Raw genomic sequence first — 16,299 nt, forward strand, 5'->3', positions numbered from 1 at the left:
GGGAGAATTTGATCCCCTGCTAAATTTGCCCATTTGCCCTCTGACAAAGAAATGACCAGTCAATAATTTTAATGGTAGGTTTATTGTAGCTGTGAGACACAGAATAACAGGAAAAACACCAGAAACCCAGAAGACAAAAGTCTTTTAATCACTCCCCTTCATTAAATGTGGTGGGCTTAAGAAGGAAAGGGGAATGTTTGCATTCAGTAAAAATATATAGGCAACTTGACATAAACTATCATCATTATTATTTTAATTGGAGCTGGTAAGGCTTAATGATCTACTCCAAATCATCCAGAGACCTTCCTTCTTTTGCCCACCATTAATATACTAATCCTATTACTGGGAGACGGTCCAGAATGGTTGTCATTTTGAATAACTACAGGAAACACCAGAGATGCAAATAAACTCTGATTTAAATTTAGGGGAAAGGGTCAACATACCAATCCTTTTAATGTTTATGCTTTAGTAAAGCTAGTCACTCAATAATTTACAAAAATTTCTAGAACAAAAAACCATTGGCCTTCACGCATTTAAAAAATATGAGATGTTCAAAACTAATTTTTAGTCCACCTCCACTTGAAAAATTCTGGAACATCCTCTGAAATGTTGGGTGTCCTCCATTTTTCCAGTGTGTTTCCTATATACAGACCAGCTGCACAGAGGTTGAGAAGCAGTGACATAAGTAAGCTATGGTCATTCACCCACCCTGGCAATCTACTCCACAATGCAGAGTTCCTTTCTGTATTGCATAAGTATATGCAAATATTGCCTGGTAGCTTCTTCCACATGCTAACATTACAGTTCACACATCTTAAAAATGTCATATTTTTACCAGAAGAATATCCAAAGTTGGATTTTTTTACATTAAATATCTGATTTTTTAAAAAAGGTAAAGGTACCCCTGTAGCAATCAAGATTAAAAACCCTGCCTTTGACAGTGAATTGAGATCAAAAGCATTAACCAGATAGCTTTTTAAATACAATATTTGATTTTATAAAATCTTGCATTATTAAAGCAATAGAGAAGAATCTATGTTTAAAATTTTCTGTATATAAAGCAGGCTGAATACTAGTTTTAACTAACAGACCCTTCTCGACTGTCTTTAAAGAGGCAAAGAGACTGCCTACAGACTCCTTGAGGATAAATAATTCAGAGCCTAAATGCGAAGGGCAGTGCAGCAAACTGGAATGTTGCATTTATCCAGATGGCAGGGACAAAGCAGACAGTCGTGTGTGCCTCACATCACTGCATAAAAGCAACTGCAAACGTGACCTGGGAAGGCAATGGGGAGAATACTGTTACCAAAGTTCTCTCTCAGCTCTTGCTCCCCAATACTACTCACTGTATGTCTATCGGACAGTGAATGATGACATCCAAACTGATCTATGCTCGCACAATTTTTGATCTATGTTCACACAAACTGTGTTGAATAGAACATACTTTGTTCACATGGTGAACTAAAAAGATATTACAGTTTGCTAGAAAATCTGACAGATTTAGCTATTGCTGAAGTTGCAAAGTCCGTCATGGAGGCAATCTTTCATACTTAAAACCTGGTTTTTAGATAATGAAAGGGGGAATTGAAAATGAGATAAAAACTATTCATAACAGCAACTGTAAAGGTAAAGGGACCCCTGACCATTAGGTCCAGTCGTGATCGACTCTGGGGTTGCAGCGCTCATCTCGTGTTATTGGCCGAAGGAACAACTGTAGGCTCCCAAAAATGGTATTTCATAACTCTACAATGCAGCTTAAATATAATCAAGGTGTCATGCAAGATATGCAATGTAAGCCTTTCAGTTTTTGAAAAATCTTTATTTTGTTTAACCAAATATCACAACAAAAGCTTTAGAAGAGAAGAGACCTGGATATCATGTCCCATAGATTTATAAAAAGGATAGGTGGTCAGGGCTATTTGAGTTTCAGTGTTATCCTCTAACATAGCAAGCCCCGTCAGCATACAGTACTGTATTTACAAAGTAATCAATTTACAGTATTTGAAAACAGCCAAAAAACGGAGAATGACAAACTGCCAAAACAAGCTTCTGGAACACCTTTTTTTACACTCTGGGAAACATTTGTTACTCTTTGCCTTCCTCTGGGACAACTACAAGCAAAATTAAAACAAGTGATTATATGTGTAAAGTACCTACTGTACATTAATATTGTACAACAACAAAACCACCATTATTTATGAGGCCATCCTTTTCATTTGTAACTCATCTGAAGAAAATTAATACACACAGGACAACTAAGAAAGCAGCTCTATTTAAGGGAAAAGTACTGAATCCATATTTAACAGCTCACTGTAAAGTAGATCTTAATATACTTTGTGTTGGACACTTTCCATTTACCCTCAAGAAAACTCATCAGATTCATAGAGCTGCAATCCCATGCACACCTATTAGGGCATGGGTAGGCAACCTACGGTAAGGCCCGTAGGCCAGATGCGGCCCAATCGCATTCTCAATCCGGCCCGCGGACGGTCTGGGAATCAGCATGTTTTTACATGAATAGAATGTGTCCTTTTATTTAAAATGCATCTCTGGATTATTCGTGGGGCATAGGAATTTGTTCTTCTTTTTTCCCAAAAAATATAGTCTGGCCCACCACATGGTCTGAGGGACGGTGGACCGGCCCACGGCTGAAAAAGGTTGCCGACCCCTGATTAGGGAGAAACCCCATTCAGCACACAGGGACTGACTTCCAACTAAACATTTACAGTATGTTAGGCTGCACCATTTGCTTGACAGACAGCATGCCAACACTAGCCACAGTGACAGGTAGGTAGCTGTGTTGGTCTGACGCAGTCAAAACAAAATAAAAAAATCCTTCCAGTAGCACCTTAGAGACCAACTAAGTTTGTCATAGGTATGAGCTTTCGTGTGCATAGCCACAGTGAGTTGGCACCAGTGAATGTACTTCTGACTTTGAGAATAAAATCAATTAAAGGTCAAATTTCTAAACATATACTCAAATTCAACTAAAAATCAATTTTGACATTTATTCTGAAGTTAGTATTTGTGGCTTAGGTTACTTTACTTTACAAATACATAATAATTCTGAAGTATTTAACAATAAATGTTAATGTTATATTTAATCATTTGTCAAAGCAAACCACACTCACTGCCGCTCATCACCCATGTACTCTGAGGAATAAACCCAGTTTGTCAACAGGCTTTTATCTCTAGTACCACCCTTTTATTGAGTTCCATCCCAGCTCTGGAACTCTGACCACTCCATCCATATTAAGCAAGCAACCAATTTTCCTGGACAGTCACTCTGATAAGTAAGGGGATGCCCCTATTGCCCTGAGATCCCTTAGGAGGAAATGCAGGATATAAATTTAACTATCAGTACATTTGACTACTATAGGCAGTGACCATTTTGTGCATGCCCAATCGACATGCAACTACCAACACGTGGGTACTTTTGGACCTGGAATAGGCAAAACGGGGGCGGAACAGGGTTATGTGTGATCTGCCAATGCACACGCGGGGGCCAGGAATGGAACTCCCACTCCAAATGGCTGCCATCTGTGTGTGTGTATATATATGGATACATGGAAAATGTTGCCCTTGAAGTAATTAATTTAAAAAGTGCTGCAATATTCAGAACATTCTAACACACTTCGCAAATACTCCCGTTTCATGAAATCCAAATCTACAAAGAATTCCAGAAAACAGACATTTACAAATATCATTCATTTGGGAAAATATCCTTCCTGCCATCAGTGTCTCCACCAACAGCAAGGTTTACCAAAATCCTAAAAACATCTATGATTCACTGAAGGACAGAAACTTTCTCCCACAAAAAATGCATTTTAAAAAACCAAGAGAATAGGCATTCTATTTTGCAGATGTAAAGTGTATAAAAGAACAATGCAGGCATTTCAATTTCACTCCCAGCTCAGTAACTATAACCACTCATACCATATACATCCCTGTAGTCTGAACATTAACACATGCAATTGCTTCTTGATATGTTTCCTCCCACTGCTGCCTTTCCCATTTAAGAATCCTATTGCTAAAAATCAATAGGTTTACCTATAACAGCACCAAAAATATCATATTTTAATGCAATGTTTACAAACCACACTTGGAACAGGAAATGAGCAAACTCGAAGCCAACCCCTGAAATATTTGCACCTTATTTGCATGAACTACATTAGAATTATATGGATCAAACAAACACAAGTTATATAAATTTTGGTTTAGTGAAATAAAGAAATACTGCTTTTACAGTACAGCTTGACTAAGCACAGCTCAACTAACCAGACTCAAACTAGTGTAAGATCTGCCTGCTTAGCTCAACAGAAGCCTGAAACAATATCAGAGGAGAGAAGCTTAAAACAACATACTCATTCTATTTGAACAGCAAAAAATAAAGTACTTAATGTTTCATCAATTTTTAAAGCTTGTATTATTGTTATATATTAATAAGGAAAGTATTTTCAAGCAAAAGATATACAAGTTCATTTTACCTTAAGCTAAATGTAAAGCAAGAATTGAAGGTTTTTATTTCCTTGAAAGATTGCCCTAATTGATACAGCATGAATAAAGCCACACAATACTCAGAGTAGTATAAGAGCAGAATGAAAAAGAAGCCTATGCTTGTGAACCAAATATTCAAGGACCTATATGATCTCAATATTAGCACAGTGGAATATAATCAAATGGCACCAACTATAAAGGTCGCAATATTGAACAAATTATAACAATGCTTTCAAGTAATTCAGCCACCTTCATGCAACCAGATATATGCAAAATACCATGGGGACAGAGTTGCAGCTCTTCTAAAGCTTTCCTACTAAGACAATTTCTTCTCTCCTGGCCCGAAACAGTTAAGTAGCACATTGTCCTTGCCTTGCCCAAACTGATGTAAAATTTATTACCCAGTTCAATCTTGGGAGAAGGCCTAGATGTGCACAGGCTAGCCTTATCAATTCCTTGTATATAGTACTTGAGCAGAGGGCAATAACATTTGCTGTGTGAGCCACCAAATCATTATTTTGTATTGTACACATTTGTGTGGGGGAAGGACAGGCTATGGTATCACTTGCAGTGTGTTACTAACATAAGCCTTCTCTCTGATGAAAAAGAATTGTGTCTTCAAATGCAGACCAGATTTATCTGCCTCTGCTATGAGAACAGAGCTGTGCATACAGGAACCATTATGCTGCCCATCTATGGCAACCGCACATGAAACACTCTCATCCACACTTCCAGTCTTGAAGAGCTACTGGTGCTTTAATGTTAGACAGGAGTCTCAAGAACATCCTCAATAACTTGTCCTGTTCAACCAGCTCAGGCAGTTAATTATATAAGGGCAAAGAGAAGCATGAGAAAACCATGTGCGAACTATGAAGGCTGTCTGTATGATTCTATCCTTGTTACCAGGTAACTCTACCTCTGTGATATTCCTAAGGTTAAACAGCATATCTGTATGTGGAAATCCAATTCCAGAAGACTTGGGGAGAGAGAGAGAGAGAAATGCATACTTTCTGGCTACAAAACAAAACACATTTTAGGCTCCTTTTCTATCTAGCATACAATATACAAACTTCTCAGTTCAAATAATTCACTTATTTTTCAACTACTGTTTTGATTTTTATATTTATTTCCCACCTTGTCTCCAAGGAGCTCAAAGTGCCATACACACTTCTCCTCCTCTCCATTTCATCCTCACAACAACTCTATGAGGTCAGTTGGGCTGAGAGATAATGACTGGCCCAATATAACCCTATCAGCTTCATGGCTAAATGGGGATTTTGAACCCTGTCTCCTAAGATCCTAGTTCAGCACTCTAACTCCCTACACCATGCTGTCTACAGATACCCACTGTTGCCCATTAAAAGTGTCTCTGATATTGACATTTTACTCTGGGAATTCCCTTTCACTACAACTGTGGGAGTCAATTAAAATAAATATCACAGATTTAAGCTCCCTTCTTAACTAGAAGTAATGTATGCAACAAAAACTTAAAATCCATTCTGAAATCAACACCTCTGTTTTCTGAGGGCATTTTACCCAGGAAATGGAACTGATAATGGAAGGGCCATGTTGAAAAAATAACAAATACTGTGAGCTGGAAAAACTAAGAAGCAAAATTACCATCGTCCATTACAGTTGATCATCTGTGAATTCAAACTACAAAATGTTCAAACAAAAATTATGTTACCTAATTTTACTACCTCCTTTGCTTAAGCTATTTTGTCCACATTCAGTTTCTAGAATTATCCCCCAAGATGCATTTGGCTTTAAAAGACAGTGACTGATCTGCTCACTCTTAATCTATAAGGCCAGGTTCCTGGTGACAAGGGAGATCTGTGTACAAACTGGGGGGGAGGGGACAAGTTCCTTCCTGCAACTGAATATCAAAACAGAGCCACAGCTTTAATGAGCAGGAGCCAATCTGAACACACCAGCCCTTGTGTCTCAATGAACAGACTGATTTTCAATCCACACGCACACATCCCTCACAAGACAGCTGCTTTCTCTGGGAAAAGGGCAGAGGGCATTGGAGGGCTCAGCTCATCCAAGCTTCTTGGAGAAGGGTGGGGGGACGATTTGCCTTTCTAAACATAATCAATCCTCTTTCTTAAGAGAGAGGAGGAGTGAGATGGATCCTAAATTCTGTTTGAAGACATGCAGCTGCTTTTTATTTCTTGTTTTAAGAGAAAGGAGGACAATCCACAGAAGAAACTACGAAAAAGAAACAAGAAAAGGCAGAAGAGCTCTTCCTTACACATATACACAGGGCTAACACCGACTGAAAGATGATGAAATGGGAAAAGGAAATTACCATAGCAAGCGTAATCTTCACTGAATCTATTCCAACAAATAACATCCCTCCTCCTAGACATTTTGCTAGTACCCTGGGCTTCCAACTCTATAACTTCTACTGTACTCCTTTCTGCTGTGAGTTTTACCAGACTCTGACCTCACCCTATCCCCACCCCCACTCAATCCTGCACCATCTGCCTCTGCAGCACCAGCGCTCCACACCTCCCTGTTTCAGCAGCTGGTTTCCAACTACAAAGCGTCTATGCAATATACTCCATCTCCACATTTCTGCTGCGTGCCCAATCTCCCATAGTCATCACATCCCAGTCAAACTCTAGAGACTCAACCCTTGTCTGTCTTTAGCACCCCTACACACTCACACACATCAGCTCATCAGCTTCTTCATGAACACCAACACATTCTGCCCACTTCCTTTCACTTTTTGTGACATACAACACAGTCCTGTAGTTACCTCAACCTGTGCAACAGATCTGTACCTACAACCATTAATACAGATTAGAACCTGCACCCCCAAAGAGGCAATTAGAAATGTGGGGAAACACTTGTGCATCTACCAGAGGATGAGACTGAAGGGCTTTAAAATCCCACACAGCCCAATGCTCTTTGGCCACCACTTTTACCAAATGGTTATGCAAAATAAAATAAAATGTTCCTTCTCACCAAAATAGAAGGGAACGCACCAACGTCCCCTACAATGTAATCTCAACGCCCTTTCCACAACAGCCTCCCACAACCCTCATAAACAGATAGGCCTCTCTTTTTCTTTTTAATCTCCCGCAAAACCCCATCACTTCGTTTTAACTAAATACCCTTCCAACCTTCCCCCCCGCCCCACGGCATCCACATACTCTTACAACAGACACACACAAATACACACACGTGGCCAATATTACCCTTTCCCCCTCGTTTTCACCGTAGGCCTCATCAGTTTCTCTGGGGTGGCGGCAGCAGCTCCCTCCAGGGCGCCCCTCACGCATGCAACGTATGTCGCTCCGCAAACCCGGGTCAGGCACCATCCTAGCACTCCTTCGCCCCACCCGCACCCCCGTCATTCGGCACCTTTTCAACACCCGCTTCTACCCCGCGCAGGGCCTCCGTGGACTTCGCGCCGCCAAGCCGGGCAGGCCCTTCGCCCCCGCCGAGAGCCCTCACTGAGATGCGGAGCCTTCCTTACCAAGAGCGCGTGGTTCCCTGCGCCGCCGCCGCGTCTTTTCCTTGCCTGTGCGCCGCTGAGGCCCGAGGCCCGTGAGGGCGAGTGCGTGAGGCCTCTCGCCCGGACGCCCGCCTGCCTCGCTCGCTCGCTCGCTCGCTCGCTCGCCCAGGGGGCAACGGGCCTTTACGAGTGCCGGCGTCGCCTCCTCCGGCCCACCCGCTCCATGGCCCACCCGCCTTCCCGGCGGCTCTCGCTGCCTCCTCGCTGTACCGAGCGCCGATTCGCCAGCGGTGCCTTCCTCGTCCGCCGCGGTGCCTGCCTCGTTCGCTCGCTCGCTCTCTCGCCCAGCCAGCGCCGTTTCCTCCCTTCCCACACACACAGCCCCAGCCTCCACGGCCACCGCCGCTGTTGCTCTCGCCACCAGAGCCGAGCTTCCCCATTGGCCCAATGAGACACTCCGTCTTATTGGCTGCCGGCACAGCAACGATATAGGGTGGGACGTAAGGGGGAGGAGGGGTGAAAAGGGAGGAGGAGCAGCCGTAGACACCGGAGTGACGCGAGCGCGCGTGCGACGCGATTAAAGGAACGTTGCTTTTCCTCGGAGCGCGCGGGCGCAAGGAGGAGGGACCCGAAGGGAGGGGGAAAGCAAATCTTGGGATTGGGCAAACGGATTAGCGCGTCGTTGATGACGAGCGCGTGATGGACGTCACGTGTTTGAATGTTCTTTCCCTTCCCCCCTTCCCCTCCCTACTTCTTCTGAGCTGCGGTTGCTATGGGTAACCCATTCAGGGACTACCGTAATCGCTAGAAGTCGGGCCTAGTCCGGGCGAAAGCCTTTTCTCCGAGCTAATCAAGGCCTCCCTTTCCTTTCTTCTCATCTTTTCTCTTCTCATTTAAATATAGCTGTCGTCTGCTTTGCTGTGTTGCGAATAAATCTGCATGGGCTTCATCATTTCCCCAAACCCTCAAAATCAAAGATATTGTGACAGTACCGAAAACAATCCATAGCTGCCAAGTTTTCCCTTTTCTCGCGAGGAAGCCTATTCAGCATAAGGGAAAATCCCTTTAAAAAGGGAAAACTTGGCAGCTATGGTCAAAGCAAGCAAGTGACATGCTATTTCTCTATCACTGCTTCTATTAGCTTAATTCAAACCTGAAATGCAGTGTGGGCAAGCTTGCACGTGCTACCGTAGTTACTCTCTTTTTCCCCCCTGTTCATGCTGTAGCAGCAGCCAGGAAAAAAAGCTATTCCTTGCTATTGCTTAGATTTCTGAAAAGTTTCCAATGGCTCAATAGTGTACAGACACAGCTCTCTACCAATGTTGCAAGCTAAATAAGACCAAAAGTAGCCAACAATCAGAATCAGTTAGATGAAACACTAGGAGTAGCTTTAGTTTAACTTCTCACTGTTTAGATTCTACACAGTTAGTAGTAATACAATCCTGCTTAACAATTGCTTTTTGTGAGCATCTTAAAGGTTAAAATTAAAGGTAACAATCCATTGTTATACTATGTATTGTTTTGTGCTGTCTTCTCTGATTTTATTGAATTTGCATGCAGCCATTTTACTGCATTTTTTAAAACAAGGAAACAAACAAGGTTACAATTCCGTGCATGTTTAGGTGGCAGTAAACCCCACTGAACTCAAATGCAATTTACTCCTAAGCAAGCATGCATAGACTGGACCAAAAGCTACAATAAAGTTGGACTTTCCTTTGTGTGAAGGAGAAGTAAGAGGATAAAATGGTGACAAGCTTGTATATTGCTACTGGCAGAGGAAATGAGGCCACTTTTCCCCTCACAGGTGACCTACTATGGGACACCAGAGTAATGGAAATATCTTAACTTCACTATTAAGCTTTCTGTGGCTTTCCCTGCTATGTTTCTCTCTCTAGATGCCATATATATATATACAAACTCTCAAAGGAAAAATGACACATTATTCCCAAAGAGTCACATTGTTAGTCTCTACAATGTTGTATCCAAGCAGAGGCATACTTATGCTTCCTTGTGCCCTGTATTGGTGCTCCCTCGTCCCCCCACACCAGCAACTGGATTCCTCCACCAAGGCACCCAGAGGAGCTTGTGCACCTTGCCTGGCAGCCCATAGCAGTGGAGGAATGGTCCGCAAAATGTGCAGAAGGACTGGTGGGCTCTAGCCACACCATGCCTGAGTGGGGGGATATGGTTTTTGCACCCCTACAGGACCTGTGCCCTTGGCTTGGCAGGTGCCAACCTGGCCAACCCCTAGATGCAAGTTATATGCTCTTTTCTATTGCCACATCTTAATAGGCAGATGTTGTTTTTTTGCTCCATAAATATATTTGGCAGTAATAATTATTCTGAATAAGCATTAGTGTTTCTTCCGGGTCAGAGATCTTACAATAAAAAGAGTAAAATTTTAAGCCTCCCATGAGGCAGCAAAGACCTTTTATTGAAGAAGGCCATCTAGCAGTTCATGATTTTACACTCTGTGGAAGAATTTAAAGGTTCTTATAAGTTAAAATTAAATCCTCATGGGGGTCGATCTTTCTTGTTCAAGGATGAGTGCATGTGGAATTCATTACTATATAAAAGTCTTGAGGCATCTTTGAGATAAACAGATTTATTGTGGTGAAAACTATGCAGACTTACAATCTTGTTAGCTATGTCTACTCAAAAGTTGTTGGCAGCTGTCTGTCTTAAGAGACAATGGAGTGTGCCTCTGGGTGAAATCAACCCACTGCGTTAGCAGCACCAAAGTGACTTATACAGGGTGCAAGCCTGGGCAGTGTGTATGTATGGAGGTCCTGGGCTGCCTATAATACAAAACCCCCATCTCAGCCTTGGTACTAGTTTGGCTGCAGGAGTTGTCAGAGGAAAGTGGACAAGGAACCATCCATCTGTTTTGGGGGCTCTACTCCGGATTTGTGTAGGTTTACTCTTTTAGCCTTTTATTATCCAAATATATCCTGGAAGACTGAGGGTTTGAGACCCATCGGTTACCCACACATAGTTTAGGTAGCCAGATTAAGCTGTTTCCTGGGGTGTGGCCGCTGTTTTATGCTGACAGTTTATAGGAGCCATAGGTGTCAGCTGAGTGCAAGGTTGACAAACTACCCCAGAGGAAGCAAGACATGTCCCCCTGCAAAAGCACTACCCCTCCCCTAACACCCCTATTGGGAATACTATTTAATTCAATTAGACTTACTTGCAACCCTAACGCCGCTTCATCCCATTTATTAAGTGCTACCTCCAGTTAACCAATCTACATAGATTATCAGTAGATAATACTGTACAAAATGTAAACAGTGATGCCAAATGGTTGTGAAATGCAGTAGTCTGATAATTCTATGTAAAGCTTAAATGTATTTAAGATGCTAAACATTCCTAGCAGAAATAATAAATTATTCTACAATCTTCCTAGCTTTATTGTGCTAATTTAACTGTAGTGTGAGTTTTGTTACCAACTCAGTTTTAAAAGTAGGTAGCTGCATATTGGAGAGGGAATGAACAAGAGAAGTGCCTGGATATTGGATTTTCTTCACAATGAACTGATGTCCTAAGATAAAGCATATTTCTGCTTAAAACTTTGCCTTCTTTGTAGCAATGTGATATATTTATAAAACATGAGAGAAAACAGAGCAGACCTGGCATTCTTTAGAAGCTGATTAACACCTTTACAACAGATGTAATGCAACCTAATCCTATCAATTTTACTTGGAAATAAGTTTTGTTGGTTTAGTTTTGACTTATTGCCAAATAAAGATTGTAAACTTTTTAAAAATAGTTTGATGTTAAATCTTCTCCTGTTGCTGTCAGTGCAAAAGGCTTTTATTAAAATTTTAACTGGAAGTCATCTTGTTATTTCAATAAGTCACTTTACCCTGATGTCACAGATTCATTCACTGTGTGACTCAGAAGTGTATGAATGCCTGGGAATTAAGTTCTGCCAAACTGACTTTAGTTTATTTACCAACTAGTGCATATTGATAGTGAACCTGGCTGAGATTTCATGAATAGGATTCTGTGGGGAAGTGGGTTCCCCCTTCTGTTTTTAATTGTCCATCTGTTACACTGTAATAATATACAGAAGTATATTAGCAGTAAGATCTGTTGAGTTCAATAGAACTTGCTTACGGGTAATTGTATAAGACTGCAACCTTCATCACTTGTAGCTCTAGTTGCACAATGTAAAGCACAATGTAGTCAACTGTGCTATTGATAGAGGCAAACAGGCTCCTGTGGCTAGGTAAACATCTTGGTGTCTATTTTCTAAGCAGGAGGCATTGATCGTGTGATGGTCTCCTATTTCAATCGCTATTCTTATGCCACCCAATTATGTACCTTGGTTGGTTTGGGTGCAGCAGACCTGCAAGTGCTTATTCTGACTTGTCTGCTGTCTATAATCTCTGAGACCCATACATTTCAGGAGTGGCAGTGCCATGGAATTGAATATTAAGTTCAGGCACTGGCGTGAGCAAGGTTTACATCTATTGTCAAACAGTAGCTTCCTTTTTGCCTGGTTGCATTTCATCCTATACAATGTGTACCTTTTACAAAGGGGGAAAAGACAATAATTAGGGACAGCTGTAGAAACTGGCATCTGCCTCACTCTTAATGATCTGCTTTAGATTTGAAGCCCATTAACTGTCCATAGTTCCTCTGTCATTAAATATAAGTAGATGAAAGTGGCCCCTTAATAAGACAAGTATTTAGGATTTAACTCTAATAATCAATCTGTATTCTCTCATTTTTACAATATGGCTTATATTAATAGCTTCACCTGTGAAATGATTCACACAACTGTTGCAGTTAAATTATTCTCATTACGAACTCTGTCCAGCAGCAGTAAAATCACTTTAAAGACACTGCCCTTTCCCCACCAATATCTTCAAATGATGTCATAGCTGGAGAATATCCCAGTAATGCCAGCCTGGATCAGGCTATATCTGTGTTATCTGAATACTGGATATGTTCCCAAAAGAAACCTTATTACCATTCAAAGGGCATTGAATTAAGTCACCTTTTTTTTATCAAGGCTGCATTTCACATGTTAAAATAGTGGATGCTAATGCTTGCAATTATGTAATCCATGTAGTACATCTCCAGCTATATTAATTTGGATTTGTTGCTATTAAGCTTTGTTCTGGAGCCAAAACAGATAGGCCTGTAATTCTAACATCTCAATCAGGACTCAGGACTCAGTCAATACAAGGTAGAAGGTATTGGGACAATTGTACCGTTTTGCTTAGGGCTTTATCCCAATTGCTTTAGCATGCTTCACATATGCCGATGCCTCTGTGTTATTTGGGGCTACCTAGACACCCAAAACTTGATTTAAGCACCACACACAAAAAGTGTTGTAATTGTGAATATTGCAATTAATTAAAGGCAAAGGTAAATTACCCCTGACCGTTATGTCCAGTTACAAACGACTCTGGGGTTGCGGCACTCATCTCGCTTTACTGGCCGAGGGAGCCGACATTTGCCTGCAGACAGTTTTTCCAGGTCACGTGGCCAGTATGACTAAGACGCTTCTGGCGAAACCAGAGCAACACACGGAAACAGCATTTACCTTCCCGCTAGAGCGGTACCTATTTATCTACTTGCACTTTGACATGCTTCCAAACTGCTAGGTTGGCAGGAGCTGGGACCGACCAATGGGAGCTCACCCCATCACGGGATTCGAACCGTCGACCTTCCGATTGGCAAGCCCAAGAGGCTCAGTGGTTTAGACCACTTGTTGACTAACAAAACTATTATTTTTTAAAAAAATCCGGTTTCTCTAGATAGATGCGTTGTGGGTGCAAAAAAGTATTTGTCTGTTGAACTTCATACCTTCTAGTACTAGATATTTGTGGTGGAGGCAGAAGAGTCATATTTTTCAACTCACCTCCAGTCAAGGACCCCTATCATTAGTCAATGAAAAGGCGCTTCTGTCATACCAGTTAAAGGTAAAGGTAAAGGGACCCCTGACCATTAGGTCCAGTCGTGACCGACTCTGGGGTTGCGTGCTCATCTCGCATTATTGGCCGAGGGAGCCGGCGTATAGCTTCCAGGTCATGTGGCCAGCATGACAAAGCCGCTTCTGGCAAACCAGAGCAGCACATGGAAACGCCGTTTACCTTCCCGCTGTAGCGGTTCCTATTTATCTACTTGCATTTTGAAGTACTTTCGAACTGCTAGGTTGGCAGGAGCTGGGACCAAGCAACAGGAGCTCACCCCGTCACAGGGATTCGAACCGCTGACCTTCTGATCAGCAAGCCCTAGGCTCAGTGGTTTAACCACAGCGCCACCTGGGTCCCCTAAAACTAAAACATAACATGGAAACTAAAATAATCCTGTAATCTTAAGGATACTCACTTGAAAATAACCTCCAGCAAAACCAGTAAAATTTACTTATGAAGAAAAAGGATACAAGTGTGAATGCAAAATACACTATATTTTCCATAACTCTTAACATGTGAGGCAACACTCACCTCCCCTTGCCCCCACCTAATGCACATCCATTCTGTTTCCCAACTTAATGGTTTTATTGTGCTCCCATATTTAATGTCTCACATTTCAGCAAATCACATCCCAATCTAGGGATGCAGATTTTGTCTGGCTACCAGAGTTTAATTGTAGCCACTTGAATTTAATATCTATTAATGAAGCTGTTGGTCGGTTGAGCCAGTAATACTGACTTCAAATATGCTACAAAAAGGTTACAGTATTTAGTAACAGACTCCTAGTTTGATTTGAAAGTTTGCCCAGACACATCCCAGAGGAAGCCAGTTAACATCCTGGGTGTGTCTGTCACAAATATGGTCACTGAGATCCTTAATTGGGAGAAGTGAGAGTTTTGCAACACTATTGTTGTTTGGGAGTGATTGTTGCTATGTCATCCCCACAGAAAAGAACTTGTTTAGGGAAGAAGAGTCTGGCAGTTTTCTGCCAGTGAAATTGTGAAAGCCTCTCAGCACTGCAGACCTGTTATTCAAGCAAAATTTAATGGTTTTAAATTTGTACACGAAAGCATACCATTAACTTGAAGGTGACATCAGTGATCTTATAACTCTATCAACAGCCTTGCTCTGTTGCTCAACTCTTAAGAAATGTCTCCTGCTTACCCAGTTTTTTTTAATTAAAAAAAATGCAACTTGAATCCCTTGCTTTTTCCTCATTTGTTTTGGGGGCCCTGGAGGGATCGGAGGTGTGTGTTTTGTGTGCAGGTTCAATAGGACCCTCTGAATGAAGCTAACACCCTTTTAATAGCCCACATGTGCCCCACATGCAAATTTAAAACATACTACGCCCAGTGTGGGAACCAGAATTAATATACAGTATGTGTTCTGTGATGCTGAACCTTCCCACTTCCTGTATTTAAAAAACCACCAATGTGTTAGTGTTGTTTGTTTTTCTAAAACTATTATATTTTTTCATTTTATTCTTCATACTTTCTGATCCATTATCTGTTGTGCACTTTTAAACTTCCAACAGTGTGTGCATAAAGCTATACAGTACATGCATGTCAATGTAATTATGATGACAAAGTTAAAATGATGCATCATTAAAGCAAAACTTGTGTATAGCAGTTACTGTGTCCAATAAATTGAAGCCAGGTTTTGAGATCTGTTCTCTGCTTTGCCACACACTTTTGATCTGAATGTACAAACCATGGCCTCTAGAAAGCTGGCTTTCAGCCTAGTTTCAGGATTAGAAAACAGTCTCTGGCTGATAGAGTAGTTACTCACCTTCACATAGCTATCTGTAACGTGTGCAGCAGCAAATTTATAAAAGGCAGTGATATAGAAGGATATAGTGTGTAGTCAGAAATCTATTTAAATCCGAGTACAGCAGCTTAATCGGTTTGTGTATATTTTATCAGTGCGGTGTCAAGTTCAAGTCACTGGGGAAATGCTGCTGCTATCCTACTTCCACAAATAGGCAGCTGAAACCACCTTCATTTCACAAAAAACAAGTTCACGCTTATTGAGCTGAAAGCCTCACAGAGTCCTAATCTGCCAAACATGCAGTAGGGAAACAGCTTGCAGAAATAATGTACGATTTTGTCCCTTCGGTTTTATTTCCAGCCTCAGATGACTGGAATTTAATGTTAAGTCTTAAAAATCAGTAATAATGACGTGCGAAACAGCGCTGTCCAGATATCTCCCTATCTCCTCCCTCCCCCCCACCCTCCGGGTCAAAAAGAAGAAATGCAAGTTTTGAAAAGTGTGTCTTAGGGGAGGCTGCCGCACTTAAAAGAGTGCATATTTCTGGTCCGAGCGTGGGCGAAGTCTGGGCCCCGCGTTATCCTCCAGCCGAATTTCCCATTAGGTGAGAACAGCCAGGCGCGGCCATCTTGAGAGCGG

At 41.7% G+C, this 16,299-nt stretch overlaps 1 protein-coding gene across 5 annotated transcripts in view; it reads right to left on the reverse strand.

The window, feature by feature from the left end:
* Positions 1 to 8,403, reverse strand: part of ANKRD11 (ankyrin repeat domain containing 11) — a 224,623-nt gene extending 216,220 nt beyond the window's left edge. For 2 of the 5 annotated variants that reach the window (XM_060276042.1, XM_035116920.2), the window contains exon 1: positions 7,985 to 8,399. The gene's annotated coding sequence lies outside the window, so the exon portion shown is untranslated. Of the gene's footprint in view, positions 1 to 7,984 lie in introns of all 5 variants that reach the window. The other 3 variants (XM_035116923.2, XM_060276043.1, XM_060276044.1) reach the window with 3 other exon arrangements.
* Between the last annotated feature and the right edge of the window lie 7,896 nt (positions 8,404 to 16,299).

This window comes from Zootoca vivipara, chromosome 6 (genome assembly GCF_963506605.1).
Source record: "Zootoca vivipara chromosome 6, rZooViv1.1, whole genome shotgun sequence".
NCBI lineage: Eukaryota > Metazoa > Chordata > Lepidosauria > Squamata > Lacertidae > Zootoca > Zootoca vivipara.